Source organism: Giraffa tippelskirchi, chromosome 12, assembly GCF_054371585.1.
Source record: "Giraffa tippelskirchi isolate mGirTip1 chromosome 12, T2T-mGirTip1v1.2.pri, whole genome shotgun sequence".
Classification (NCBI taxonomy): Eukaryota; Metazoa; Chordata; class Mammalia; order Artiodactyla; family Giraffidae; genus Giraffa; species Giraffa tippelskirchi.
Genome location: NC_137286.1, coordinates 124,101,335 through 124,129,155, shown reverse-complemented (window position 1 = coordinate 124,129,155; position 27,821 = coordinate 124,101,335). Strand labels below are relative to the sequence as shown.

The following is a 27,821-nucleotide window of genomic DNA, read 5'->3' as shown; positions in this document are numbered from 1 at the left end:
TGGTAGGCTACAGTCCATGGGGTCGCTAAGAGTCGGACACGACTGAGTGACTTCACTTTCACTTTTCCCTTTCGTACACTGGAGAAGGAAATGGCAACCCACTCCAGTGTTCTTGCCTGGAGAATACCAGGGACGGCGGAGCCTGGTGGGCTGCCATCTATGGGGTCGCACAGAGTCGGACACGACTGAAGCGACTTAGCAGCAGCAGAAGCAGCAGAATGACACTATGTATAATGCCTTCTTGTAGCAGAGAGTAGAAGTGCTCATCAAAACCTACACCTTCTTTAAGCTATGGAGATAAATTCAATGTCTTACTCTCGTGTGCAGTCAGTAGCAGTTGTGTGGAAGTGATGTATGTCACCCCAGAATCTCTCCTTCTTTCTCCTCTGCTTTCTAATACCAAGGATGCAAATGGACTCTGTATTCCAAAAGGATGGTAGAAATATATGCTGGAAAGAATACAGATCTCTAAAATACAGAGAGGGAGGCTATTATGCCAAACATATTAATAAATATTAAACTGTTCAATAATCAGTGAAAACAACAGTAAACCTTCAATTTTGCTAATCCTGAGATATCTGGATAGCATATTACAGAGAAAAGAGATGCTTACTCCAATAAAATCTAAAATATGTGGCATAGGTTTTTGCAACTGGGAAATAATGAAGAAACATACATAAAAGGTGAGAGATGACAATCCTTTTATGTGTTACAAAACATTCAGTAAAACGTTATCTGTGATAAATAGGAACACATACAATGAGATCAGTGAATCTGTTAGTGGTTAACTAATTATTTGTAAAAGGTCAAATAGGGAATATTTTCAGCTTTGTATGCCATATGTTCTTCATCACAACTGCACAATTTTATTATTATAATGAGAAAATGATCATATACTATTAGTAGAAGAAGAGTCATGCCTGGATTTTGCCAACTGGAACTAGTTTAGAGACTTTCTTCTGGGAAACTTTTTCCAGTGAATCAGAATAATGATAAATGTTGGATGGGAAAAAGAAAAAGAATCCTCATGGGCATATTGGCCTACAAAACAAATCAACCATAGTACAAAAATGAATTTAGCTGTGTTATCTTCCCACCCCAGCTATAGTTTCAGGTGGCTTCATCACTGGCAATATTGAGAGATATAAAACATGGCATGAATAATAAATGATATAACTCAGATTATGACCTGTGTCTAGTGCAGAACTTCAGTAGGTTCACTCCCACATGTAACTGACAAGGGGTCAATAGATCACAAGGCTTGCTTTCTTGTAGGATGGACTGGTTTGATCTCCTTGCAGTCCAAGGGAATCTCAAGAGTCTTCTCCAACACTACAGCTCAAAAGCATCAATTTTTTGGCATTCAGCCTTCTTTATGGTCCAAATCTTACATCCATACGTGACTACTGGAAAAACCGTAAGTTTGACTAGCAGGACCTTTGTCAGCAAAGTAATGTCTCTACTTTTTAATACGCTGTCTATGTTTTTCATAGCTTTTCTTCCAAGGAGCAAGTGTCTTTTAATTCTGTGGTTGCAGTCACTACCTGCAGTGATTTTGGAGCCCAAGAAAATAGTCTGTCACCGTCTTCATGGCTTCCCCATCTATTTGCCATGAAGTGATGGGACAAATATGCTAACTTCTTCCATACTTTATTTTTTTCTAGATGGGAATAGTATGATTAAATTTTATGGTAAGATAATATACGTTCTAAAAGAGTTCAAACTTACCTTTAAATTAAAAAAGTCTTTCTTATCTACAATCTCCAAGAAGTCCTTGTGCTTAAATCTCTCATCAAATTAAACTATTTACATACTTTTGATTTTGGTACTAAAAAGCTTGTTTCTCAGTAATTTTTATTTTAACAGAATTGATTAGCTCAAAAAATTCACGAATGAACCCAAATAAATATAATAGAGCTTCCTTAAAAACATTAGTATCTCCAACATTTGAAACATACTGTGAAACCAATAAATATTTTGCAAAATGACAGCTTTATGAATAATAATTTTAAGTTATTTGCCTTATTAAATTTTGTTGATGAGTAATCTTCAAGATCAAAATAAAACAGGTTATTTTAGGGAAATAGCTCTTTTCATTAACAGAAACAAGGATAAAATAACTCAGATAACCTTTCTTTGACTGCTGGTCTTCTGATTTAAGTGGTTCTCTACAATAATTTTATCAGAGCATATTTTCAGACTCAAAACTTTCCACTTATGTTGTATTCTAAGTATAATTGCTTTCCCTTGATCTTATATTTAATCTCACCATTAAAGATGCTTCCTGATTATCTATAGTTCAGTAAATGGCAGCTCATTTTGTTGTTTCAGATTTTGAAACTTCAACTAATTCACTTAGACACTGAATTTGTTTTGAAATATAATTTCAAGAACTGAGCATTTTAAGTCTGTTCTTCACTAATATTAAAGTTCAAATGACTGCTCTTACCAGTAAATGTATTTGTTTGCTTATTTGTATTGCCATAACAGTTTTATTATAGCAGTTTTCTCTTTACATTTAATCCAATTCACTTATGGCTTTCATTATCTTTGAAGAGATATAGAAGAAAGTTATATAGGGAATACCGTATTACCAATGTTGGCCCCTAAGCAATTAAGTGCCTTTTTCCCCAAGATTTAAATTTCCCATTATTAAGAAAACAGCTATTGAGGGCAATTTAAAGTAGACAATAATTACAGATTAATTTATATTCCAAAGCTACCAAATCTAGTCTGCAGTCAAGAAGCCTGATTCCTTCAACACCAGTTACAAACAATTAATGCAGGAGAGAATGTGGCAAGAAGGGACCTCTTCTACACTGTCGGTGGGAATGTAAACTTTTATAGCCACTATGGAAAACAGTTTGGAGGTCCCTTAAAAACTAAAAATAGAGTGACCATATGATCCTATATGGTCAATCCTACTCCTGGGCATATACCTGGAGAAAATCATAATTCAAAAAGATACTTTCACCCCAATGTTCACTGCAGCATTATTCACAATAGTCAGGCCATGAAAACAACTTAAATGTCCATCAACAGGAGATAAAGAAGATGTAGTACATATATACAATGAAATATTAGTCATCCATAAAAAAGGATGAAATAATGCCAAATGCAGCAACATGAATGGACCTAGAGATTGTCATACTGAGTAAAGTGAGTTCAGACAGGGAAAGACAAACATCATATAATATTGTTTATAAGTGAAATATAAAAAATGGTACAAATGAACTTATCTAGAAAACAGAAATAGAGCTACAGATGTAGAAGGCAAACTTTCAGTTACCAGGGAATAAGTGAGGGGGAAGGATAAATTGGGAGACTGGGATTGACATATATATATATACACTACTACATATAAAATAGATAATTAATAAGGACCTACTCTATAGCACAGAAAACTGTACTTAATATTCTGTAATGGGCTATATGGGAAAAGAATCTAAATAAAGTAGACATATGTTTATGTACAATCCATTCACTTCGGTGTATACCTGAAAGAAACACAATATTGTAAATCAACTATATATCAATTAAAAAAAAAAAGTTGCCAAGTCCTACCAGAGGAAGGAACTACATATCTGAATAGAAAAGTAGAGATCATCATTTATTCATTATTTCTGAATGCCCAATATGTGCCAGGCCTTATTCCTTGTACTTATAAAAGAACAATCAATAAAACACCATAAACTCTATGTTCATGTTTCATGAAGTTTGCATTTAGAGAAAAAGTCAATAAACACACATAAATATACACATGCACACATATACATGCACATACAATGGTATTATCTTCTAAGTTACTAAGAACTTTGAGTGAGAATAAAGCTAGAAAATAAGAATCTTGACATTTACTCTAAGAGAATTGGGAAGGTACCATTAAAGTCACACAATGACTTTGGTTACTTTTTTGATAAAAGACTTTAGGCATAAAGGCTGAAGCTGGGAGCTGAGTTAGGTTACCAGTGATACCATCTAGAAAACAGAGTATGTACACTGATTTAAACAGGTTGGTAAATGTGGAGGTGGTGAGGAATCATCATATTCTACACATACTCTTTTTTAAGAGACTGAAAGAGAAACGATACTCTAGAATTTGATCTGAGGAATGGAAAAAATGGAGTTGCTGTTAATTAAGATGGCAAAAACTACAGAATGAATAAGCCTCTAGAAGAACAGTGAGATTTTATTTTACACAGAAAGTGAAGAAGAACTAAAGAGCCTCTTGACGAAAGTGAAAGTGGAGAGTGAAAAAGTTGGCTTAAAGCTCATATTTCAGAAACTAAGATCATGGGATCCGGTCCCATCACTTAATGGCAGATAGATGGGGAAACAGTGGAAACAGTGGCTGACTTTATTTTTCTGGGCTCCAAAATCACTGCAGATGGTGACTGCAGGCACGAAATTAAAAGACACTTACTCCTTGGAAGGAGAGTTATGACCAACCTAGATAGCATATTAAAAAGCAGAGACATTACTTTGCCAACAAAGGTCCGTTTAGTCAATGCTATGGTTTTTCCAGTGGTCATGTATGGATGCGCGAGTTGGACTATAAAGAAAGCTGAGCGCCGAAGAATTGATGCTTTTGAACTGTGGTGTTGGAGAAGACTCTTGAGAGTCCCTTGGACTGCAAGAAGATCCAACAGTCCATCCTAAAGAAGATCAGTCCTGGGTGTTCATTGGAAGGACTGATGTTGAAGCTGAAACTCCAATACTTTGGCCACCTGATGCGAAGAGCTGACTCATTGGAAAAGACCCTGATGTTGGGAAAGATTGAGTGCAGGAGGCTGGGTGTTCATTGGAAGGACTGATGTTGAAGCTGAAACTCCAATACTTTGGCCACCTGATGTGAAGAGCTGACTCATTGGAAAAGACCCTGATGTTGGGAAAGATTGAGGGCAGGAGGAGAAGGGGACGACAGAGGATGAGATGGCTGGATGGCATCATCAACTCAACGGACATGGGTTTGGGTGGACTCAGGGAGTTGGTGATGGACAAGGAGGCCTGGCGTGCTGCAGTTCATGGGGTCACAAAGAGTCGGACAGGACTGAGTGACTGAACTGAACTGAAGTCTGAAATATTAGATATCTATTGAGTAATTTAATGAAGAGTTATACTAAATCAGACAAAATAGGTAAGTAAAGAAACACTGTGAGAGAAGATGGCAAATTTAGCATAAAGGTAAAAGAATTAGTTCACTAAAACAGTATTTTAAATTTACTCATAGCTAATTACACAATGGCACATTAACTGTAAAGAGAAAATATTAACAGTAAATATTTTCAGAAATAAAAGTGAATATAGAGAGAATTAGAGGGATCCACAAGCAATGTGAGACTTTATCACACTTTTGTCTTTGTCTTAGAGATAAGAAAATTATAGCAAGCTATATAAAGTCCAGAAAACATAAGACTCTACAATTGCAAAACAAAATTCCTTTGAAGCGCACATGATTCCTGAGAAGTTCTCTCCTAGCAGTAGTGTTAAGCTACAAATAAATAATAAAAAATAACTAATTCTTCAATTTAAAAAAATACTCACTTTTAAGTAACTCTTATTTCTATAATAAAATGCAATAAATATTAGAAAAAGCTGAAAATTATTTTAGCATCCATATCAAGAATAAAGCTCAAACATACCAAGAAAAAAAAGAGTAAGCTCTCACTTCTTATTTCCTTCTCTCCAAACCCCTTGAAGCCACTATACTTTCTGTGTACTAATGTATGAAGAATTACTAACTTGTAAACTTTAAATGGGTGAATTATGTGGCACTGTATTATATCTCAATAAAGTTATTAATTTTTTTTAAAAAAGAAAAAAGTAAGAAAAAGTGGGGAAAAAGTTTTCCAATACTAGGTATGAAAACAAAGTTTTCTGCAGCACTATTCAGGCTATAGCCCAAGCTGGAAACTAAAAAAATAGCCCTCAGTTGAAAACTAGCAAATAAATTTTTAGATATTTCTACAGTGAAACAGTATATTCCTATGGGAATGAATAAATGACAACCTGAGGGAACAACATGGATGAATCTAACAAGACAATATTTAGTAAGAGAATCTAGATACAATAAAGTTACTTTATGGTTATATTTATGTATTGTTCTAAAACAGACAAAGCTGCTATTCTGTTTAAGTGTCAGAATGCCAGTTAACTAGGGAGCTAATGCCTTGAAAGGGACACAGAGGGGCTTTTGGAATTCCAATAATATTTCACTGTGTTCTTGTTACACAGGTAGGATAACTTCATGAAATCTTACCTAACTATGTGCAATCAGCATTTGGGAAATATAAATGTCACACTTTAGTTAAATATATTGAACAATCTGAGTAACCATAATTTTATATATGATATTCCAGGAGACTGGATAAAGACATGAAAGTATGCATGTTCAGTTGTGTCTGACTGTTCGCTACCCCATGAACTGTAGCCTGCCAGGTGGCTCTGTCCATGAAATTTTCCAGGCAAGAATACTGGAGTGAGTTGCCATTTCCTACTCCAAGGACATGAAAGAGGCATGTAAATGTGGTGTGAAAGAAAGATGTCTGAGAAGTGAATCACTGATCACAATGTCATAGAGAAGAGAATAATGCAACAAAGGAAAACAAAAACAAAGGTAGGGATTACAGTTTTTAAACTGGGACAAACTGAACATGTGGAAGAGAATGGTAACCCTTTCTAGATTGACATCTTCAACTATGGGAGAAGTGATGGAATCCAAAAAGTAATTGCCCAGGTTTAGGTAGGCTCAGCACAGTTTATTTATAAAAATGGGAGTGGCAATGGACATACGTGCTCTCAAGCTGATAAGTAGACAAGGTAGTAAAAGTTGGAAAGTGGTCTCACCTCATTGTTTCAGTTTTCTTGGAGAAAAAGGGAAAAAGGAAACAGGTCAAATCTGAGAAAGAAAAGGAAAAAGGAGTTATTCAAAGCGAAAATCAGAGTCACCATAAATTATTTCTAGTAAAGTGGCAGAGGCATAGTCAAGGCAATGCATAACTGTGTTATTGCCAGGTTTACTGGCTTTTAGTAGTCATATATTTGAAGTGGGCTCAGTCACCATGTGTGCATAAGTGTGTGTGTGTATGTGCATGCACAAATACATTCATGACTATTGGATGCTTTTTGTAATCATTCTTTTCTATCCATAGTCACCTATATAAGTGAAGTGGCAAAAAAAAAAAACAACAGAGAACTGAATTTAACCAGGATTTGAGTATTTCTAAGTGAGAAGACAAATGAGGAGAGGAGCAACATTATTGAATGATCACAGATTTTAGTAGGAAAATGAGAAGAAAGATGAAAATATTGGCTGGGAATGGGAGCTAGAAAGTGACATAAAATAATACTCAAATCAACAGATAGCAAGCCCCAGCGAAAATGAAACAATGTTGAGAGTCAGTAATAGATGGTGTTGGGGTCGCAAAGAGTTGGACTTGACTGAGCAACTGAACTGGATAGATAGTGTGAGTTTAGAGAATGGAGTGCAGAGAGTAAGGATCTTTGAACCTGAGATGAAGTATGTGTTAAATCTGAAATTACCAGTGATTGTAAGAATATGACAGAGAATGAGTATCACCAAAAAATGAAGAAGGATAAATATGTTGGAGGAAAAGAGGGCAATCAATTGATAGCATATGGCACTGGAATCAGTGTAATGACATTATAACCCACAAGAATTCTGAAAAAAGCACAATTTGAAAGTCACAGTGAGATACTGTCTTAGAGGAGTAAGGAGTGGTCACAATGACTGCACATTACTGCAAAAAAAGAGAATTTCTGAATTATACTTTGATGACATAAAATTCAAAATCTAGTAGTATTAGAGAGGAATAAGAAAGGCTGGTCTGAAAATAGCACATAGGTGTTAGAAAAAACCTAAACCACTTCAAGGTTGAGCATGAAATTATGGGAGATATGCAAGGGAGATTAGCTAGTTTCAGCCAGCATCTCAGCAGAATGGAAAACCCTTACAAAACCATTTGGGGACACAGAAGGCTCTCACTGTGATGGAGTGTGAGTTTCAGGGGGCATAGGATAAGTATGCTACAAGTTCAAGAGGTACTGGTGTTTAGAAAAGAAAAAGAGATACAGAGATATACAGTGATTAGTATGCAGGTACTGAGGGCTTATTTATGTGATGGTGACTAGCATTAATTGATATAAAAGTAAATGTAATTAATCTGATGTATTGATATGAGTACATTCATTGTGGCAAATACACTAAAAGGAAACAGAGTGTGAAGTATATAACAACTCGATGTACTAACAACAATTTTTCTATAAATCAAATATTGTTCTAAAATGTTTAAGTTACTGAACCCGGGTCTCCTGCATTGCAGGCCTATTCTTTACTGTCTGAGCTACTAGGGAAGTCACCTTAAAAACATAAAACATGCTTAAAATTGCAAAGTATATCCTACTGCTCAATTATAAGGACAATTCAAACTGAAAATACTGTTAAAATGATAATAAAATACTGATATAAAAAGTTCCCAGTATACAATATGAATTTATGCAAAAAACAAATGATATATTAAAAATAATATAATAAGTAAACATAAGTATTATTAATCCAAGTTACCATTGCATCTTGCCCGACAATTGTAATAATTTATAAGGTCATCTTTCTGCATTACCTCTGGCTTTTTCTAACCCATTTTTTGCATTACAGCCTAAGTAATGTTCTTAAAATGCAAATCTGAACAGATTGCTCTTACACTTATCTGAAAGTCACTTCAATACAGTATCACACAAAACCTTTTATGATATATCCCCCACCTACTTCTATAAAATTAACATAAACAAGTTGCCTCAAAACTGACCTATTTTCTGTTTTTTTTTTTTAATTCACATCATTCTAGAGTCACATGCTATATTGCTTAGAAACACCTATGCTTCCTTCATCTAATCAGTTTTAATCTTTCTTAAGTCTTAGCTCAGTCATCAGTTTCTCAAGAAGACTGTTACTTATTCACCATACTAGGAAATGATCTTTGTGATAGATGCTTATAAAACTTTATTCTCTTTCTTCACATCATCTCAGTCTGTAAATAGATTGCAATTAGCAAAACAGTGCTCCTGAATTCCTTTTTCACTAGACTGTAATCACCTCAGAACCTGAACTATGTCTACTCAACAGTGTATGCTCAGAGCCTAGCACAATGCCTGTCATAACACTATTAATACAGAATATTTTCACTAAAAAGATGTAGGGGAATGAATGAGAAACAGAAAAGGTAGTTTTGTTAAAATAAACATATTTGTGTATAAGATCTAACATTATAAAGACATCAGCCTTCCTGAATTCAGTTTACTATTTTTTTATAATTATAATCAGAATTCAGTTTTTAGGAAGTAGCTTGAAAATAGCTGTGTATTTCATCTATAAAATTAAATCTAACAAAATATAGAAAATGAGTGACATGGAGTATACACTACCTACTATTAAAATGAAAAATAAATGTAGTTTTTAATGTTGAATTTTTTACATAAGATAAATAGCGTAGGGAAAATAAAGGAACAAGAATACACAATAATTACAAAAAGTCTAGAGTAAATGAGAAATGTACTTGATTTTTCAATACTGGTAGTAGTATAAAATCCATCTAGATCCACAGATTATACCAAACAGCAGTGTAAATTCTGTCTAAATGTAAGCGTTTAATATAAAAAAAGTCACTAAAATATAGAACATATCTGTGAACATACGTTTAATAAAAATCTACTGGTCACAAGATGTGAAATATATATTTATATATACATTTATGTGCATATTTAAAATATTATTTTTTTAACAACTCAACCACTTTTAACACGTTTGTTTTTTTGAAGGGTTTGTGTACCAATTGATGTCAATAAATCAGCTGCCTTGGTTTTCTTTCTTCCATTTAATTAAAACTTGGGCATCAAGGCTTTGAACTCAAACCAAAATTATACCACCATCTATCCTGGGATTCCAACTTGTAGACCACAAGTCAGGGACTTAGCCTCTATAATTGCATAAACCATATATATGTATATACGATACATACTGTATCACTTTAGTTAAGTTTAGTCACTCAGTCGCATCCAACTCTTTGCGCCCCATGGACTGCAGCATGCCAGGCTTCCCTGTTCATCACCAATTCCCGATGTTTATTCAAACTCATGTCCATCGACTCCATGATGCCATCTAACCACCTCATCCTCTGTTGTCCCCTTCTCCTCCCACCTTCAATCTTTCCCAGCATCAGGGTCTTTTCAAATGAGTCAGTTCTTCACATCAGGTGGCCAAAGTATTGGAGTTTCAGCTTAAACATCAGTCCTTCCAATGAACACCCAGGACTGATCTACTTTAGGATGGACTGTTTGGATCTCCTTGCAGTCCAGAGGACTCTCAACAGTCTTCTCCAACACCACAGTTCAAAAGCATCAATTCTTTGGTGCTCAGCTTTCTTTATAGTCCAACTCTCACATCCATACAAGACTACTGGAAAAACCATAGCTTTGACTAGATGGACCTCTGTCAGCAAAGTAATGTCTCTGCTTTTTAGTATACTGTCTAGGTTGGTCATAACTTTTCTTCCAATGAGCAAGCGTCTTTTAATTTCATAGCTATAGTCACTATCTACATTGATTTTGGAGCCCCCCAAAATGAAACCTGTCACTTTTCCACAGTTTCCCCATCTATTTGCCATGAAATGATGGGACCACATGCCATGATCTTAGTTTTCTGAATGTTGAGTTGTAAGCCAACTTTTTCACTCTCCTCTTTCACTTTCATCAAGAGGCTCTTTAGTTCTTCCTTGCTTTCTGCCATAAGGGTAGTGTCAACTGCATATCTGAGGTTATTGATATTTCTCCTGGCAATCTTGATTCCACCTTGTGCTTCATCCAGCTCAACATTTCACATGATATACTCTGCATATAAGTTAAATAAACATGGTGACAATATCCAGCTTTGACATACTCCTTTCCCAATTTGGAACCAGTCTGTTGTTCCTTTTCTGGTTCTAACTGTTGCTTCTTGACCTGCATACAGGTTTCTCAGGAGGCAGGTAAGGTGGTCTGGTATTCCCATCTCTTGAAGAATTTTCCACAGTTTGTTGTGATCCACTCAGTTAAAGGCTTTAGCATAGTCAATAAAGCATAAGTAGATGTTTTTCTGGAACTATCCTGCTTTTTTGATGATCCAACAGATGCTGGCAATTTGATCTCTGGTTCCTCTGCCTTTTCAAATCCAGTACTGTATATTATATACAGTATACATATACTATACATATCTATATATCCTATTGGTAATATACTTCTTTGGAGAATCATGACGAATACAAGCTGCTTTATGTATCCAGTCAGAATACAAAGGAACACTGTAAGCACACATGTCTAAGGCATTCAATGTTTCCATTAACAACAGAAGGTGTTGTTCAGACTGACATTCTAAACATCCTGATGATGAGGCATAACCAGATATATGAATAATTTAATAAAACTAATTTTAAAATAATTTCTGTTAGTAAACCTAACATATTTAAAACCAATTATCTGTATTAAAAAGTTCATTTTCAAGTTTATATTATGACAAATATATTCTATGTAGTAGAAAGTTAATAAAATATAATAAAATATAATAATGGCAAGTACTAGGAAAGGTGAAAATGAATATGTAAAATCCAGAACGTGTGTAGAGCAGGTACTGAGGCAGTGCTAATTATACATTAATAATCCCATTTGTTTAAGAAGAAAATTGGAGATTTAAAATAATTATTTCAAGCTCTGAAAAGAAAAACCTCTCATTGTGTCTCTATTAAGGTAAAAGCTACACAGCCTACTGCAACTCACGTCAATAATACATTGTATATTTCTGTAATTAAGAACTTGAATTCATAAAATAATTTTGCTCTTACATCATTTTGTTAGGACTTTTGTCAAATATATAATTATTTTGCACGATTCAGAGGAATTACAAAAGTTTAATTTCTTGAGATTATACATATTCCTGCTGTTTCTCTTCTGGAGAACGTTTTCTGGGATCTATTAATAAACAAAGTAATAGCAATAGTTTAATATTTATTACTACAATGGTTTCAGAGTTATATATTTTTAAGTTTTTATCATTAATAAAATTTAGCTTTTACCTTTTTTCCCCTAAAGAGCACTATATCAATATCCCAAAACAGAATTCTGAATACATATTTAATTAGTCATGAAGTGCTTGAGATATTTCTGAAAACTTACTGAACATACAGCAAAATTCTTAATGCTTCCAAGGAAAATTATGTTGCATCAAACTATTAACTTTGAATCAAGAGTCATTTTATGTGCTGTCAGGTGAAAGCTTTTACTTTCTTTTTTACCTATATTTGTCACTTTCAAAATTACACATGGCTCAGTCTATAATGTATTTTGACCCTAAATTTACTCTATAGCACTATCCTACTTGTGTCAGTTGATCCTGCCAAACTATAAAGAAGTAAATGTTATAAAGAAGAAAATACAATAATTAAATAAAAATACTCACATGAATAATAGAGTTATGCTCTATTTGCAACAATATTTCTAAAACTTTCTGTATACATTTCATGCAATTTTTGACATTATGCCATTTGATTTTAGCATTAATACCTCAAAGTATATTTGTTAAGAATATGTAACTTCAGTAGAATCTAAGCTAGAGAATCTAACCCAGTGTTCTTGCCTGGAGAATCCCAGGAACAGAGGGGCCTGGGGGGCTACAGTTCATAGGGTCCCAAACAGTCAGATACAACTGAGTGATTAACGTAAACACAGCATCATTATCTAAACAGAGTCAACATTCAAATTTCAAACTTTCCCAGGAATACATGAGACTACATGCCATCATTCTGGCCCACTGTCCAAATTATAATCATGTTATATTTATTTCCCGTATTACTTTATTCTCATTCAATTTGAAAATATTTCTCAATATTTCATAGTCTTGCATGACCGCATTATTAAAGAGTTTAGGATATTTATCAGGTTGAATGTCAAATTTAGGTTTGCTTATATTTTCCTCATAATAATATTCAAGCTATTCATTTTTAGCAAGAATACTCCAAAAGTGGTGGTGTGCCTTTCTATGAGCATTGTAACATGATCTTAAAAATGCTGACCATTTCTATTCTTGGTAATGCTGACTTTGACCACTTGGTAAGGATGGTGTCTGTAAGGCTATTTCCCCTGTAAAGTACAAGTTTTCACTCTAAATTTAAACAATAAACATGGAGAGATACTCTGAAACAAATTTTCTGTTTCTCATTAAACTTGCATTGGCTAATTTTAATATCCAGTGATATTAAATCAAATCTTCCTATCATTGCTGACAAGCATTATTTTACTAACACTGTAATGTATTCTATATTTATCATATTGTTTATATAATACCCCTATATAACATTTATACATATCCTATATATAAAATAGATTTCACTTCCTATTACTGTACCACTTTATTACCCAATTTATTAATATCATGGTGGACTCAGAGATACTTATTTTATGTAATGGTTATATTACATTGTCATCATTATCCATTTTGGATGATTTTATTATCCCATATTTGGCCAGTACGAGTACCTTCAAGCTGCTTCCACAGAACACTGGCATGTACCCTTTATACCTGGAAAACTTACTTTATGGTACAACAAAATATTCCAAGAACATCATAGAGTTTCCCTCTTCTAGTTCTTGAGTTAGCCATTATTTTCAGGAGCCAATAGAAACATACAACTTAGAAAAGAATATTTTGGTACTAGATGTGTTTTCTGCAATTGCTAGTCATCACATTTAAGCTGTGAAGTGAAGTGAAAAGTGAAAGTGTAGTCTCTGTCCACGGAGTTTTCCAGGCAAGAATACTGGAGTGAGTATCCGTTCCTTTCTGCAGGGAATCTTCCTGACCCAGGGATTGAATCCGGGTCTCCTACATTGCAGGCAGATTCTTTACTGTCTGAGCCACCAGGGAAGCCCCATTCAAGCTCTACACATATTTAAATACACATTTGTGCTATATACATACATATATCAATATTTCTATCCATCATTTTGTGAATTGTTTCTTCATGTATCTACTTATTTATTTTGTATCTTAGTTTTCTCTCATTTCTAGCATTTATTTATATACTTACTAATAGTAAACCTAAATTAGTTCTGATTATCTTTTCCATGTGACAATTCAACTTAAACATAGATTTTTATAATATGTTTCAACTCCTTATGTGTAATTCATCCCTCATATATTCTCCTAGATATTTATGATTATTTAGTATGAACTTTTGCAACTACATAAGTTGTTTGTATTTTTATCAGGATTATATGAAATATAAAAATTACCTTAGAGAGAATTGACATCTTTAGAATGTTTAACTCAATTTCCAAAAATAAGGGATGCCTTTCTATTTTCTGAAATATACGTTTTTTCATATATATATATATTTCATTCATATAGATATTGCCCGTTTATGTCAGGTTTATTTCTAAGAATTTTATTTTCTCACTGGCTATTATAGAGTTTTTATTTCAACAATTTTATCTTCTAACTGGTTACTGTGTGTCTATGTGAAGGTTATTTATTTCTGTATGTTAATTTTTGACTTTCTACCTCATCAAATTATGTATTACTTGAGTCAGATATATGATAGCTTTTGTTTCATTTATGCTACCATATCCTCTGAAAATAGGAAATGCTCTTTTTTCTTTGTCTGAAATCTCTGAATTCTCTTGTCTAGTTGCATTGACTAAAACCTCCAGTATGATGTTTATAGTAGTAGAAATAATGGATATCGCTGTCTTATTTCTAATCTCAGTGGATGGATCACATGTGTTTCAACTAAAATCAAGATTCATGCTTGAGGAATCAGTTGTTTCCTATTAAAGAATAATCCTTCAATTCCTCTCCCCTGAGTGTTACTATCAACAATGTCTACTGCATTTCATTGGAGTCTTTTTTTCTGTATCTATGATAAAAATGGTAAGTTGTCTCTTTTTTGTTGATTTTTTATCATGGTAAAATATACATTCCATACAATTTACCATTTTAATCATTTTTAAGTGAACATTCAGTGGCATTAAAAACCTTCACATTATTGTGATAACATCACCACCATTCATCTCCAGAAGTTTTCCATCTTCCCCAGCTGAAACTCTGTCCCTGAAAAGTCAAACTGTTAGTTGCTCAGCTCAGTCATTTCCAACTCTTCATGACCCCATGGACTGTAGCCCTCCAGGTTCCTCTGTCCATGGAATTCTCCAGGCAAGAATACTGGAGTGGGCAGCCATTACCTTCTCCAGGGGATCTTCCCAACTCAGGGATTGAACCCAGGTCTCCTGCATTGTAGGCAAATTCTTTACCATCTGAGCCACATTACTGAAGTTACTATTTTAACCATTTTTAAGTGAATAGTCAGTGATGTTAAGAACATTCACATTATTGTGATACCATCACTACCATTCATCTCCAGAAGTTTTTCATCTTCCCCAGATTAACCTCTGTACCTCTAAACACTGATATCCCACTTCCCTATCCTTTAAACCACTGGAAACCATCATTATACTTCCTGTCTCTAGAATTTGACTACTTTATATATCTCATTTGAGCATATAAGTGGAATTACACAATATCTGTTATTTTGGGAAAGGCTAATGCTACCTAGTATAATGTCTCCAACATTTATCCATGTTGTAGCATATGTCCAAATTCCCTTCCTTTTCTAAGACTGAATGATATTCCATCAAATGCATATATCACATTTGTTTAAAATGCCATTAATTATTGATAGACACTGTCTTCCAACTTTTAGCTATTAGGAACATATGAGTACAAATACCTGGTTAATTTTCTAATTTTATTTCTTTGGAGCACACAGAAATATAATTACTAGATGATATGACAATTATAGGTTAATTTTTTGAGAAACTGCATCCTGGTTTCCACAGTGGCTATAGCATTTTTGCATTCCCTCCAACAATGGCAAAGATTTAAATAACTCAACAAGGTTGCTGACGCTTATTTTCTTTTTCTGTTCTTTTTAGTTTTGTTTTTGTATCCTAATGAGTATAAAATGTTATCTCATTGTGGTTTTGAAGAAATCTTTCTTTAAAGCTACTATTGTGATGCATAACAGTAGTGGATTTACTAATATTAAAACAACCTTGAATTACTGGAGTAAATCCCACCTTATCATGGTTAAAGATTTTTTTATATGGTATTAGATATTAGCTCATTTTAATAATATTTAATTTATCAACTTGTATCATTTTAACTGTGTTTTGGCTGAAAATTGAATTTAGCTGCTACAGCTAAGGTAAAGAGATGTTTCTCGATGGCAGATGGCAAGCAAAATAAGCAAAACAAAAAGCATCAAGTCTTTTCTCTCAACCGTTTATTACCTAATTTCTCCTTTATCTCCCTACTTGATATAACCTCACAGAAAGCCATCTGAGGCTGTATCCCAGTCTGAGAGTCACAGAACAAAGTATAGAAGCTTGGATTTGGAAGCTTTTTCTTAAATTATATATTTATTTAACTCAGTTGCTTAATATTAACTGTATCTAAAGGTTATTCCTAGCATGGCCTTCCCAGGAAGCTCAGTGGTAAAGAATCCACCTGCCAGGGCAGGAGAGACAGGTTCAGTCCCTGGGCTGGGAAGATCCTCTGGAGAAGGAAATGGCAACCCACCTCATTATTCTTGCCTGAAAAATCCCATAGACAGGGGAGCCTACCAGGCTATAGTCCATGGGGTTGCAAAAGAGTTGGACACGACTTAGCGACTAACCAACAACAAAAAAATTCCTAGTATGTATCTGTATTTTTTCTCTAAAGTACTGATGTGTTCTAATTTCAGTAAAAATAATGTTTACATGTTTGTTGGGAAGTGAGGAGAAAGTAGACTTTATAGTACTGAAGTGAAAAAACCTTGATTTTATGAAGTTTACACTAAAAAAAGATCTTATTAGTTGTTCATTACATTCATTGTCACAGAAAACTTTATTCAAATTATTTTAATAGGTTTTTTGAGACATATTTTTCATTGAATGTCCAAATACATTCTTATTTCACAGCTATCATATTGAAAAAAAAAAAGATTTCTCTGATTGAAGCAATAACAATGTTGCAGATTTACTTCATGGAGGAAAAAAATAAAGAAATAGACTGCTTTTATCAACTGCAGATGTCCTATGTTTCTTTTGATGCTATTTCTTTTACTCAGCAACTTTCATTTAATTCTTTATAAAATCAATTGACTTCCATTCCTTTATTGAAGGTCAAAATGTTCAGGTTTCATCTGAATTCCTCACAAATTTTAAACAGTAGCTCAATTTTAGTCATTTTCAGTGGGCAGAGTAAAGAATACTATGAAAAATCTTGAACTATTTAGAATTAAATTATACTCTAACTATAATTTCGAGGTTTTAGCCTTCTGGCACTACTTAACCTGTATAAAAACATATCTTCGTATGTCCTTATAGCAGTGGCATTTCTGATTTCTATTCTAGTATTCTAAAGAATTGCACCTATGTTATCGAAGGTAAAAATTAAAAGATTTTCAATTTTTATCACAGGAATAAAACACCCCAACATTTCTTTTTATAATTAAAATAGCCTAAAATAACAAAATAATAAACACATACAAATATACAAGGCATGTGAGTCTCACTTAGTCTTATATTTAAGGAAAACATTCATGTTAAAATTATCTGATTTTTCAGTTTCTTATACAGCAAGAAGACTATACAAATAATTGCTTTGTAACAGTGTCAATTAGAATTGTCAGACACACAAAGTGATTCATCTAAAGGATTGACTTGAGAGCTCAATGAAAGCAGAGTTTAAAGAGCTGTGTATAAAATTAAAGAAGCACAAGGGTTTGATGACACACTTAGGTACTGGCTTCAGAAAGAAGTCATTACATCTAGAGTCCTAAAGGGGAAAGGAGAGAACATAGCATTACCCAGGCTTCATGGCCACGAGGAAAAGTGACTGACACCAACTGAAAACCTGTAGAACACAGTCATCACTAGAATAGGGTAATGAAGGGAGCAAGAATGAGAATACATATATTCTGTGTTTCTCTGTTTTAATTTTCTGTTGAGGCTTTCTGCATATTGAACCTAGAGTAAATCAGAGGGCAAGGAAGTCTACCATGGTGATATAATATGTAGTGATTTGATTTAAACCCTAAGTATCTCATTTTGGTGGATACTAATGTAAATGGTATTGTATTTTTAAATTCAAAGTCCACTTGTTCATTGTTGGTATATAGGAAAGTGACTTACTTGATTTAAATAGTCCTTCAAAGCTATGCATTTACTCTTGCCACCTCAAAATAAAAAAATAATAAAGCCACCCCGTCCAGAATATAGCATAAAGGAAAACTATGAAACAATATAAATGACTGCAGTTCAGCTACCAGCAACAGCAATGAATAAATCTCACAAACAATACTGAATGAAAAGAAGCGACAGAAAAAATCATATACTTATGATACATTTACATAAATTTCAAAACAGGCAAAACTAGCACTTATGTTTAAAAGTGAAGATAAGGTTTAACTCTTGGAAAGATACTTTAGAGAGCAAGCAGATGCACATGTAGAGCTCTCTAAGATATGGATACACTGTTTTGCCATTTAGGTGGTAAAAGCAAGTTTGTATCTATATATGATACACGTAAATTAACATTTGTATAATACAGTTATGTACATTTTAAAGCCAATTCCATTTGGTTTTATTGACTGTTTCTGAAGGTATTTTTCAGTATAAAGAATTTTCAGCATATCCATGACATTTACCCATTTGATGAGATTCTCTGCCAGTAAGGGTTATTTTCCCTCATCTTTGCTTATTGTAAAATGTAAATTCTCTTTCCAGATAGGAGTGAAAAGAACCACTTGAGGGAATAATTATAGTAAAATAAAAATCTCAATTTTGCAGTGAGGTAATTTATAATCTTAATTAACTTACATTTTCATAATGTTTCTATTGATTTCTTCTGGACTTTCAGAAGCAAAACACATAATAGTATTTCTAATTTACTTGCACATTTGCATTTAATAAAAATATAATACTTCTCCTTATATCACTAGGTAAATAGTCGTGTTTGATTTTTATTTCCATGCACTACACTCTTTCAGGTAAGAACTGATTAAATGGGCTTGTTTGTTTCAATTATCCTGATACACACTAAATTGAAGCAATGTTTGATGTTGTTTTTCTTGCTTGCTTTTCATTTACTTTTAAAAACACAAAACATGAAATGGGGAAATCTATTCTTCAGATGCTACTCAGAATAATTTAGCAAACACAAAATATTATTTTATGCTTGTAAGGCACTACAAAAAATGTAAATTCATTTTTAACATAGCATAATGAGGTTCAATTATTGTAGCTAGAACTAGCAAGAGTATAGAGAAAAGAAACAGCAAACAATTTAAAGTTTAAATGACACACAAAATCACAGAGACTTTTTAAAAGCACCGTTCTCTCTGGGCCTGAATCTCTAGAATTAAGCTAACCTCCTCCAGGAAATTTTTACAAGCGTAAGAAATGCTAGTTTTTACTTCAGATTTTTAATGTTATTTTTTCCTTCCTGCCACTAACCTCTGAGTAAATATGTACCATCCTCCTCATAGGAAGCCAAAAAAAGACCTCAGGTATAAATTTGAAGTATGGTGGCAGCAAGCCTGTAAGCTGGAATTCCAAGTTCATATATTAGGTAGGATAATGACCTCTGCCTACCTCAAATTCCAGGAGAGCTCGCAGGCGGCATAGCATCCTCAGGAAAGAACGGAGAACCGGACGCAGGCCTGAGACATGAGACCTGAGAACTGAGCCCTGAAGGACCACGGAGGAAGGACAGACGAGGGGGCCACGGCCGGAGGGTGGGCTGCCTGCACCGCTTCTTCTGTCCCCCAGCAAGTCCCTCTTCAAAGCATCCTTATTCTTCATGGCTGCCTCTGTCTTCTCTCGCCGTCTGTTGGTGGGGAGAGCACCTGGGAACCTCCATGGTGGCCACAAGAAGAACACTGAGCACCCCTCAGTATGTAGGAGCTCCGCCCTGCACCCCCTGGGCTGTTGGAGGTAGGGGGTCGAGTGAGGGTGGGGTTCCCGGTAGGCTCCGCGCTCGCCCCTCAAGCCCCACAATCCCCCGGGGCGGCGCGAAGCCCTTGTCTCAGAGCCGTGGAAGCTGCGCGAGGAGGACACAGGAGGAAGCGACCACAGGCCCACCAGGAAAGTGCCCAGGGCTTTGGAAGGCTCCTCATGGCCTCCCTGTCTTCGGAATGTACCTCTCTCCAGCATTCCCGTAGCCAGGGCCTTTTCTAGGTCAAGCTTTGTAAGAGCAAGGTGCTGTTGAGACCTTCGCGACGGTGCAGTGACTGACTAACCCCATTAAGGCCTCCATATACCCTGAGATGCTGAAGGGCAGGGCGGACAGCTAGCTGCTTGTCTTGCAGCCGCTAAAGACAGGCCAGGTAAGTTCCTTTGCTGATTTAAGCTACCATCTACCACCTGGAGTGGGCCGCCTCTTTTTTGGGCCTCTCTCTGTCCTGAAGGCCGGGTTGTGAACCCACAGAATCCCCTAAGCTGGTGTCTCTGCCGCAGGGCCCAGGCCTGACGTGTAGGGTGGGCTTAGAGGCCTCCTTTCACCTCAGAGCTCACCCTTGTGGCTTGTGCCTGGCAATACAGGTTGTCTCTAAAAATTAAGAAAAACAAAAACAGAAAATAAACTCTCTTTCCAAATGTTAATTTTTTTTAACAGAAAAACAATGAGGAAAGAAATAGCATGTTGTCACTTCAGAAGTGTGCGAAGTCACAATAAAACAGGGTTAGTGAGACAATGTAAATATTAAATTTATGGGTCCTTAAGGGGAAAAAATAAGTGTACCTGGTGAGGAAAGATTTAGACACAGGAGTCTTATTCACTCCCTGGTTCTGCCACTAACAAGGCCCATTACTTTGCATGAGATATTTAAATTTGTTGGCAAAAGTGTTTAATGATAGTGTTTTAAAAGCATAATGTTAGTTAATATGTGCAACTTAAATCAGTGCCTGCAACAAATAAGTGCTATATATTGCAGTTATAATTAGTTTGTTGTCCAAATACTTTATAAAGTAAGAGGAAGATAAACTTTCTTCTCTATAGAAAGAGAAAAGAAAATCATGACCAAGAGCTGAAATCAGGGTTCTTTTATCTATTTGTGCTTTTCTGTGACCTTGATAAATGCATAAATTCACTAAGGCCTATTTTGCATCTATTTGAAAAGTATAATTTCAGAGGAACTTTAAGATAATTATATTTAATAATAATATATTTTAAAATGAAAGAATTAGAATGTTACTGAATTTCACTTCTAGTATCAATTTGCTAATTTTTATAAGCAAACAGTGTTTAAAATGTATAAAATAACTGTTTAATTATCCTATGAGGATACTTTTACACACTCAATTTTCAGTTCCTTTTCTAATTAAATCTTAATATAAACATTAGAGGATAAATATAATTCTCATTATTTTATAAAATTCAGGAAATAGTCCAACAGTGATAATCAGTAAATTGATTATATTGATTGTAACAAAAAGTTATAGTAAACTGTAGCAAAATCATAATCAAATACAGGCATGAGTGCATGCTAAGACATTTCAGTCATGTCCGACTCTTGGTGACCCTATGGACTATAGCCCCACCAGGCTCCTCTGTCCATGGGAATTCTCTAGGAAAGAGTACAGGAGTGGGTTGCCCTGACTTCCTCCAGGGGATCTTCCCAACCCAGGGATTGAATCTGTGTCCCTTATGTCTCCTGCATTGGCAGGCAGGTTCTGTACTACTAGTGGCACCTGGGAATGGGGAGCCTCAAACATAAGCATACTTTGTTTCATTGTGTTTCACTTTATTCATGAAATGTGTTTATTACAAATGAAGGTTTGTGGTAATCTTGTGTAAAGCAAGTCTATCAGCCCCATTTTTTTTCAACAGCATTATTTTTTAGTTAAGGTATATACAGTTTTTTTTAGACATAATGCTGTTGTACACTTGATAAACTTTTGCAATGTAAGTGAAGTGAAGTCGCTCAGTCATGTCTGACTCTTTGTGACCCCATGGACTGTATATAAGCTATCACGCTCCTCTGTCCATGGGATTTTTCAGGCAAGAGTACTGGAGTGGGTTGCCATTTCCTTCTCCAGAGGATCTTCCCAACCCAGCGATGGAACCCAGGTCTCCCACATTGTAGGTAGACAGTTTACCCTCTGAGCCACCAGGGAAGTCCATGCAATGTAAACAACTTTATATACCCTGGGAAAACAAACAAAAAGTTATGTGACTTGCTTTATTGTGATGGTCTAAAACCAAACCTGAGGTATGCCTGTAATTAAAATCTGCCTGTAGAAAAATTTGAAATATTTGTAGATTACTCTAGTAGGAGTGATATAAGCTGCTGTTGGTAGTTCAGTTCATTTGCTCAGTCGTGTCCAACTCTTTGCAACCCCATGAATCTCAACACGCCAGGCCTCCCTGTCTATCACCAACTCCCAGAGTCTACCCAAACCCATGTCCATCGAGTCGGTGATGCCATCCAGCCATTTCCTCCTCTGTCATCCCCTTCTCCTCCTGCCCCCAGTCCTTCCCAGCATTAGGGTCTTTTCCAATGAGTCAATTCTTTGCATGAGGTGGCCAAATTATTGGAGTTTCAGCTTCAACATCAGTCCTTCCAATGAACACCCAGGACTGATCTCCTCTTGGATGAACTTGTTGGATCTTCTTGCAGTCCAAGGGACTCTTAAGAGTCTTCTCCAACGCCACAGTTCCAAAGCATCAATTCTTTGGCACTCAGCTTTCTTCACAGTCCAACTCTCACATCCATACATGACTACTGGAAAAACCATAGCCTTGACTAGATGGACCATTGTTGGCAAAGTAATGTCTCTGCTTTTAACTATGCTATCTAGGTTGGTCATAACTTTCCTTCCAAGGAGTAAGCATCTTTTAATTTCATGGCTGCAATCACCATCTGTTGTTGGTAAGGCTGCTACAGTTGATTTTTTGGCAGTAGTTATCCTTTATAATGGGCTTCCCACATGGCTCAGAGGTGAAGAATCCACCTACCAATGCGGGCAATGCAGGTTCAATCTCTTGGTCAGGAAGATTTCCTGGAGTAGGAAATGGCAACCCACTCCAGTATTCTTGCCTGGAAAATTTATAAATATATAAGTATAACTATAATACATAAATATAAAGCTAAGTCAACAGAATACACATTATGCTTTTGAGCCATTTCTGCCCAGGCCTTCAGATTTATCATTTTTTCATTTTACTAAGGTGAGCATTGACTCTCATCCATGAATTTGTTTTGGTTCACCCCTCTGAATTTTGAGATCTCAAACTGTTCTATAGAATAACCCACCTGAGCATTGACCACAGTTTAGCTGAAGCTTCCCAACATTTTCTTTATAGCTGTTCTGTTCAGTAGACAAATGCAGGGGATTTATGTGATGTTATGTAGGGATTCTTGCCATAGATTTCCCCAGTCACTTACACCTTATATTATTTCCTGCATAACACACTTGGCCTTTCAACTTTACCATTATGAATCTGGAAAATAAACCAATTAGGTAGAGCACTCTGTACATTCTCTGCCCACTTCTTTGACCTTGACTATTCTTGTATATTATTACCCAAGAGAAATAAATACACAAACAGCCTGTATACACATTGAGAATTTTCATGAGGCATTTTAATTATTAAATTTTTATTACCTTGATTGTTAAAGTCAAGTGTTATAAAGACTCTAGTCATCAATATCTTTGAAGTGATATCATAAACTTTATGGTTAGCTTTGCCTTAGAAAAAAAGAAAAGAAAAAGTACTTAAGGCTTTTCATTGAAAAGACCTGAAAATAATCACCAAGTCTATAAACATAATATTCTAGGTGCAAAGATTATGATTTCAAAATGACATTATAAGAAGAGATTTGCTTACCTCAAGTTACTGAGAATATTGTACTGTGTTAAACAAGAGAATCTGTATCCATTTATGTATTATATTTAGACCTACAATCCTACTGAAATTGATTTTTTGTGTATGGTGTCAGGGAAGGGTAGTGGCATATTACATTCTCATGTCAATGTTTAATTGACCATGCACAATTTAATGAAAATACCAGCAATCACAAAGATATGGTCAGCAAGCCTAATCTGTTTTTGTTAACCTATGAGCTAAGAAAAATTTATATTTTTCAAAACTTGTAAAAAGTTAAAATAAAGCAAAAAGATAATATTTTGCAACGTGAAAATTGTATGACTCAATTTCTTTATTCATTAATACAGTTTTTTGGCATATATTCCCAAGCCTTTTTGTGGATATCTTATCTTTTGATATTTTCAGATTGAATTGAATCACTGTAATAGAGACTGTATATTCTGCAAAACCTAAAAGATTTATTATTTGGCACCTCACAGAAAAAGTTGGCTGATTCCTTGGAAATATTCACTTTCTTATGGTACTGAAGTCACTTCTGACAAAAATCAAGTGACCAATATATGGTCGGGAATATGATTTAGCTGTCTGAGTGACTCATTTTTCTGTGGTGCCTGTTTTTGCACCAAAAATGCACTTAGCAAATTACTGTAACTTAATAATGTATCTCCATATATCAAAGTATAATTTCTCCAGTTATGTTTATATAGCTATTTTTGGTTCTTTCCTTTTTATAGTTTTTATCAATTTTTGTACCAATATGTTGATTTTTTCACAATATAGCTCCTTACTAGAATTGCATTAAAGTATATATCAATCTGTGGAAAATATATATATATATATGTGTGTGTGTGTATGTATATATATACATATATGATAAGACTTCTAACACATGACTGTTAAATATTCTTTTATTAAATTAGCTTTCAATTTCTCTCAATATTTAAGAAAATTTGGTGTAGATATCTTACATATCTTTTATTATATCAGTCTATCTATTTGATTTTATCCTACTGTGAGAATATGTTAATTTTTTTTCCTGCTGTTGGAGTAGTTTGGAAATATATTTTGAATTCCCTATATAAAATATTATTGCCTACAAATATTGACTTTTTATTTCCCGACACCAACACTTATAATTTTAATTTTGTTTCCTTACCTTTGTTGAAATAACTTTCTAGGCCCAATATTGAGTTACTCCTACCTCAAGTACCACATAGCTTCTTTGAAAGATTCCTTACGAAACACTAACAAAAAATTAAAGATATAAAAGGTACCTAAAGACAATGATTATAAGACTCAGTTGATTATTACTACTCCCCTCTATCCTCTTTTACTTGAATACTCATTCTACCCATTCTTTATCTGAATTGCCTTTCCACTTTGAAGGGACTATCAGAATATAAACAAAAGCTCACCATATTAGTGATCTGACAACTGCAATAGCTTCACTGCCAGAAACCCAAAGCAACGACTGGGCCTCCCTTACGACACTTTCATAAGAGCCCATCATCGAAATACTGGTCCAGAAAATGGTGTCTCATTCGCAATCAACTGGTATACTAGAAAAAGATTGTCCTTGAAGATTTTGTGCAAATCCTTTCACACCAACTTTTATACCCCTATATATACCCTTGCAGGAAACCCCCCCTCTTGGACCCCTCCTAGGGTGGATGAGATCCCAAGGAGTTCTTCAGTAACTGCTACCATTTCCTACCTTAAACAACCTAGGGGAAACTAAAACTAAAATTAATGGAAAACCTTGCCAAATTCTGGTAGATACTGGAGCTACACTCTTTTCTTTAAAGCTACTTGCTCCAGAACCTGCAGATGGGATTCTGGGAGAACTGGCAGAAGCCAGTAAAGGATGAGAATTCTTAATAGAATCAGTTCTCTCTCATCTCTGCAGGGGGAAGGCAATGGAAACCCACTCCAGTACTCTTGCCTGGAAAATCCCATGAAGGGAGGATCCTTGTAGTCTGCAGTCCATGGGGTCGCTATTGGACACAACTTAGCGACTTCACTTTCACTTTTCACTTTCATGCGTTGGAGAAGGAAATGGCAACCCACTCCAGTATTCTTGCCTGGAGAATCCCAGGGACAGGGGAGCCTGGTGGGGTGCCGTCTATGGGGTCGCACAGAGTTGGACACAACTGAAGTGACTTAGCAGCAGCAGCAGCAGCAGCATCTCTGCAGTGCCTGGTCGAGAAAGGAAGGTAAACTTTCATGTGCATATTCCATCCCAGATTCAGACTCCTGTGAATCTGGCTTTTAACTGCCTATTGGTCGAACATCCTTACTCTCCAGGGACAGCTATTGCCTTCTTGTTTGCCTCCTTTTATGTTCTGAGAACTTGCCTTGGCTTTCTGCCTACATGGGGCACTCAGGTTTTTGGTTCTTGTGTATACAAGCAGTTCAACCCTCAGATTGGGGGCCCAAAAATATGGTCAGACAGAAATGTGGATTGTTTTCTATTTGTGGCTAGGGTCTTGCTCTCTGTTACCAGCTCTCAGTGGAATTGTCTAAGTCTTTCTTTCTTTTGGGTATCTTTTTTGAGTGTTTCTGGATCTTGGAAGAATGGCATCTTTTTCTCCCTCTTTGGATAAACCTCTTCCACCCATGGAGTCATTCAGTACTGCAAAAAATGTTTGCTACTTGTACTGACTGAAGCCTGACAAGTTATGAGAGGATTTGAAAAAAGTTTATTGAAGTATAGTTGATTTTTAATGTTACGTTAGTTTCAAGTATGCAGCAAAGTGACTCAGTTATACATGTACATATATCCACTCTTTTTAAGATTGTTTTCCCATATAGGCTGTTACAGAGTATTGAGTTGAGTTGCCTGTGCTTTACAGGAGGTTCTTATTTGTTATCTATTTTATATACAGAAGTTTGTATGTGTCAATTTCAATCTCCCAATTTATTCCTACCCGATTTCATTTTGAAGTAGCTCTGTAGTAGAAAATTGGCTAGCTTGGAAGCCAAGCTAGCTCTGATATTCAGAGCCTTATAGAAACCTTGTTTTTAGGTTTTCTCTACTAACCTCAGTGAAACTATGTGCCCAGAGGGAGAGTGAAACATTTGAAAGACACATAGCTCTAAATCTAGAATATAGGAATCATGTAATTTCTATTAGTCAGCAAACTGAAATTTAGATGACTTTTGTATTCCTGTAAATGCTTCCCTTCACCAGAAATGTAGTATATCCAGTCAGTTCATCCCCAAACACCAAGCTAACTATGATCATTCTCACCCAAACCAGATTTATTGTGTGGCCTCAGACAATCAGAAATTTCCTTTTTGTCTCTTCCTTGTTCTTCAACCTTGTCTTATGAAAGCTTTCTGCCTTCTACCCATGCAGTTCTCCAAAAGAACACTGTTCATGTCAAGAAGTGTTTGTTACAGTTTGTTTTCATCACCTAAATAATTTCCTTTACTCATTTTTAACACCTGATTAATCTGACTAATGTCTCCAGGACATCATGGATATGATGAGTATCATTTTCTCATTCCTAATGTCAGGGCGAAAGTTTTCAATATTTTGATATCTGTTTTGTTGTAGGGATCATTTATGAAATTGAACCTGTCTTTTATATTCTTGTCTTTCTAGATTTAATCATAAATTGATGTTGATTTTATTATTATATTTCATCTATTGCTATGTTCATATGGCTTTTCTCCTTTTTTAATTAATGTTTTGAATTATTTTTTAAATATCACATACATATCATGAAAACTAACTTAATTAAACAAACAAAAAGCTTATAAGATAGTCAAGTAAATAAGTGGAGAAAAATCTCTTATACTTCTAACTAATGCTACTTCATTGTGTTACACCTTAGGAATAGTTTCC

At 35.1% G+C, this 27,821-nt stretch overlaps 2 long non-coding RNA genes across 3 annotated transcripts in view; one reads left to right on the top strand and one right to left on the bottom strand.

Annotated features, from left to right (window-relative positions):
* Positions 1 to 685: 685 nt before the first annotated feature.
* Positions 686 to 20,090, bottom strand: LOC145529446 (uncharacterized). The gene is made up of 3 exons (XR_014071238.1): positions 19,735 to 20,090; positions 6,847 to 6,898; positions 686 to 1,660 (listed from the first exon to the last, which is right to left on the bottom strand). It is a non-coding gene; the product is annotated as an uncharacterized LOC145529446 (long non-coding RNA).
* Positions 20,091 to 20,164: 74 nt separating this feature from the next.
* The window catches only part of LOC145529438 (uncharacterized), a 975,418-nt gene continuing 967,761 nt past the window's right edge, over positions 20,165 to 27,821 (top strand). For both annotated transcript variants that reach the window (XR_014071229.1, XR_014071228.1), the window contains exon 1: positions 20,165 to 20,468. This is a non-coding gene — a long non-coding RNA (uncharacterized LOC145529438). The remainder of the gene's footprint in view (positions 20,469 to 27,821) is intronic.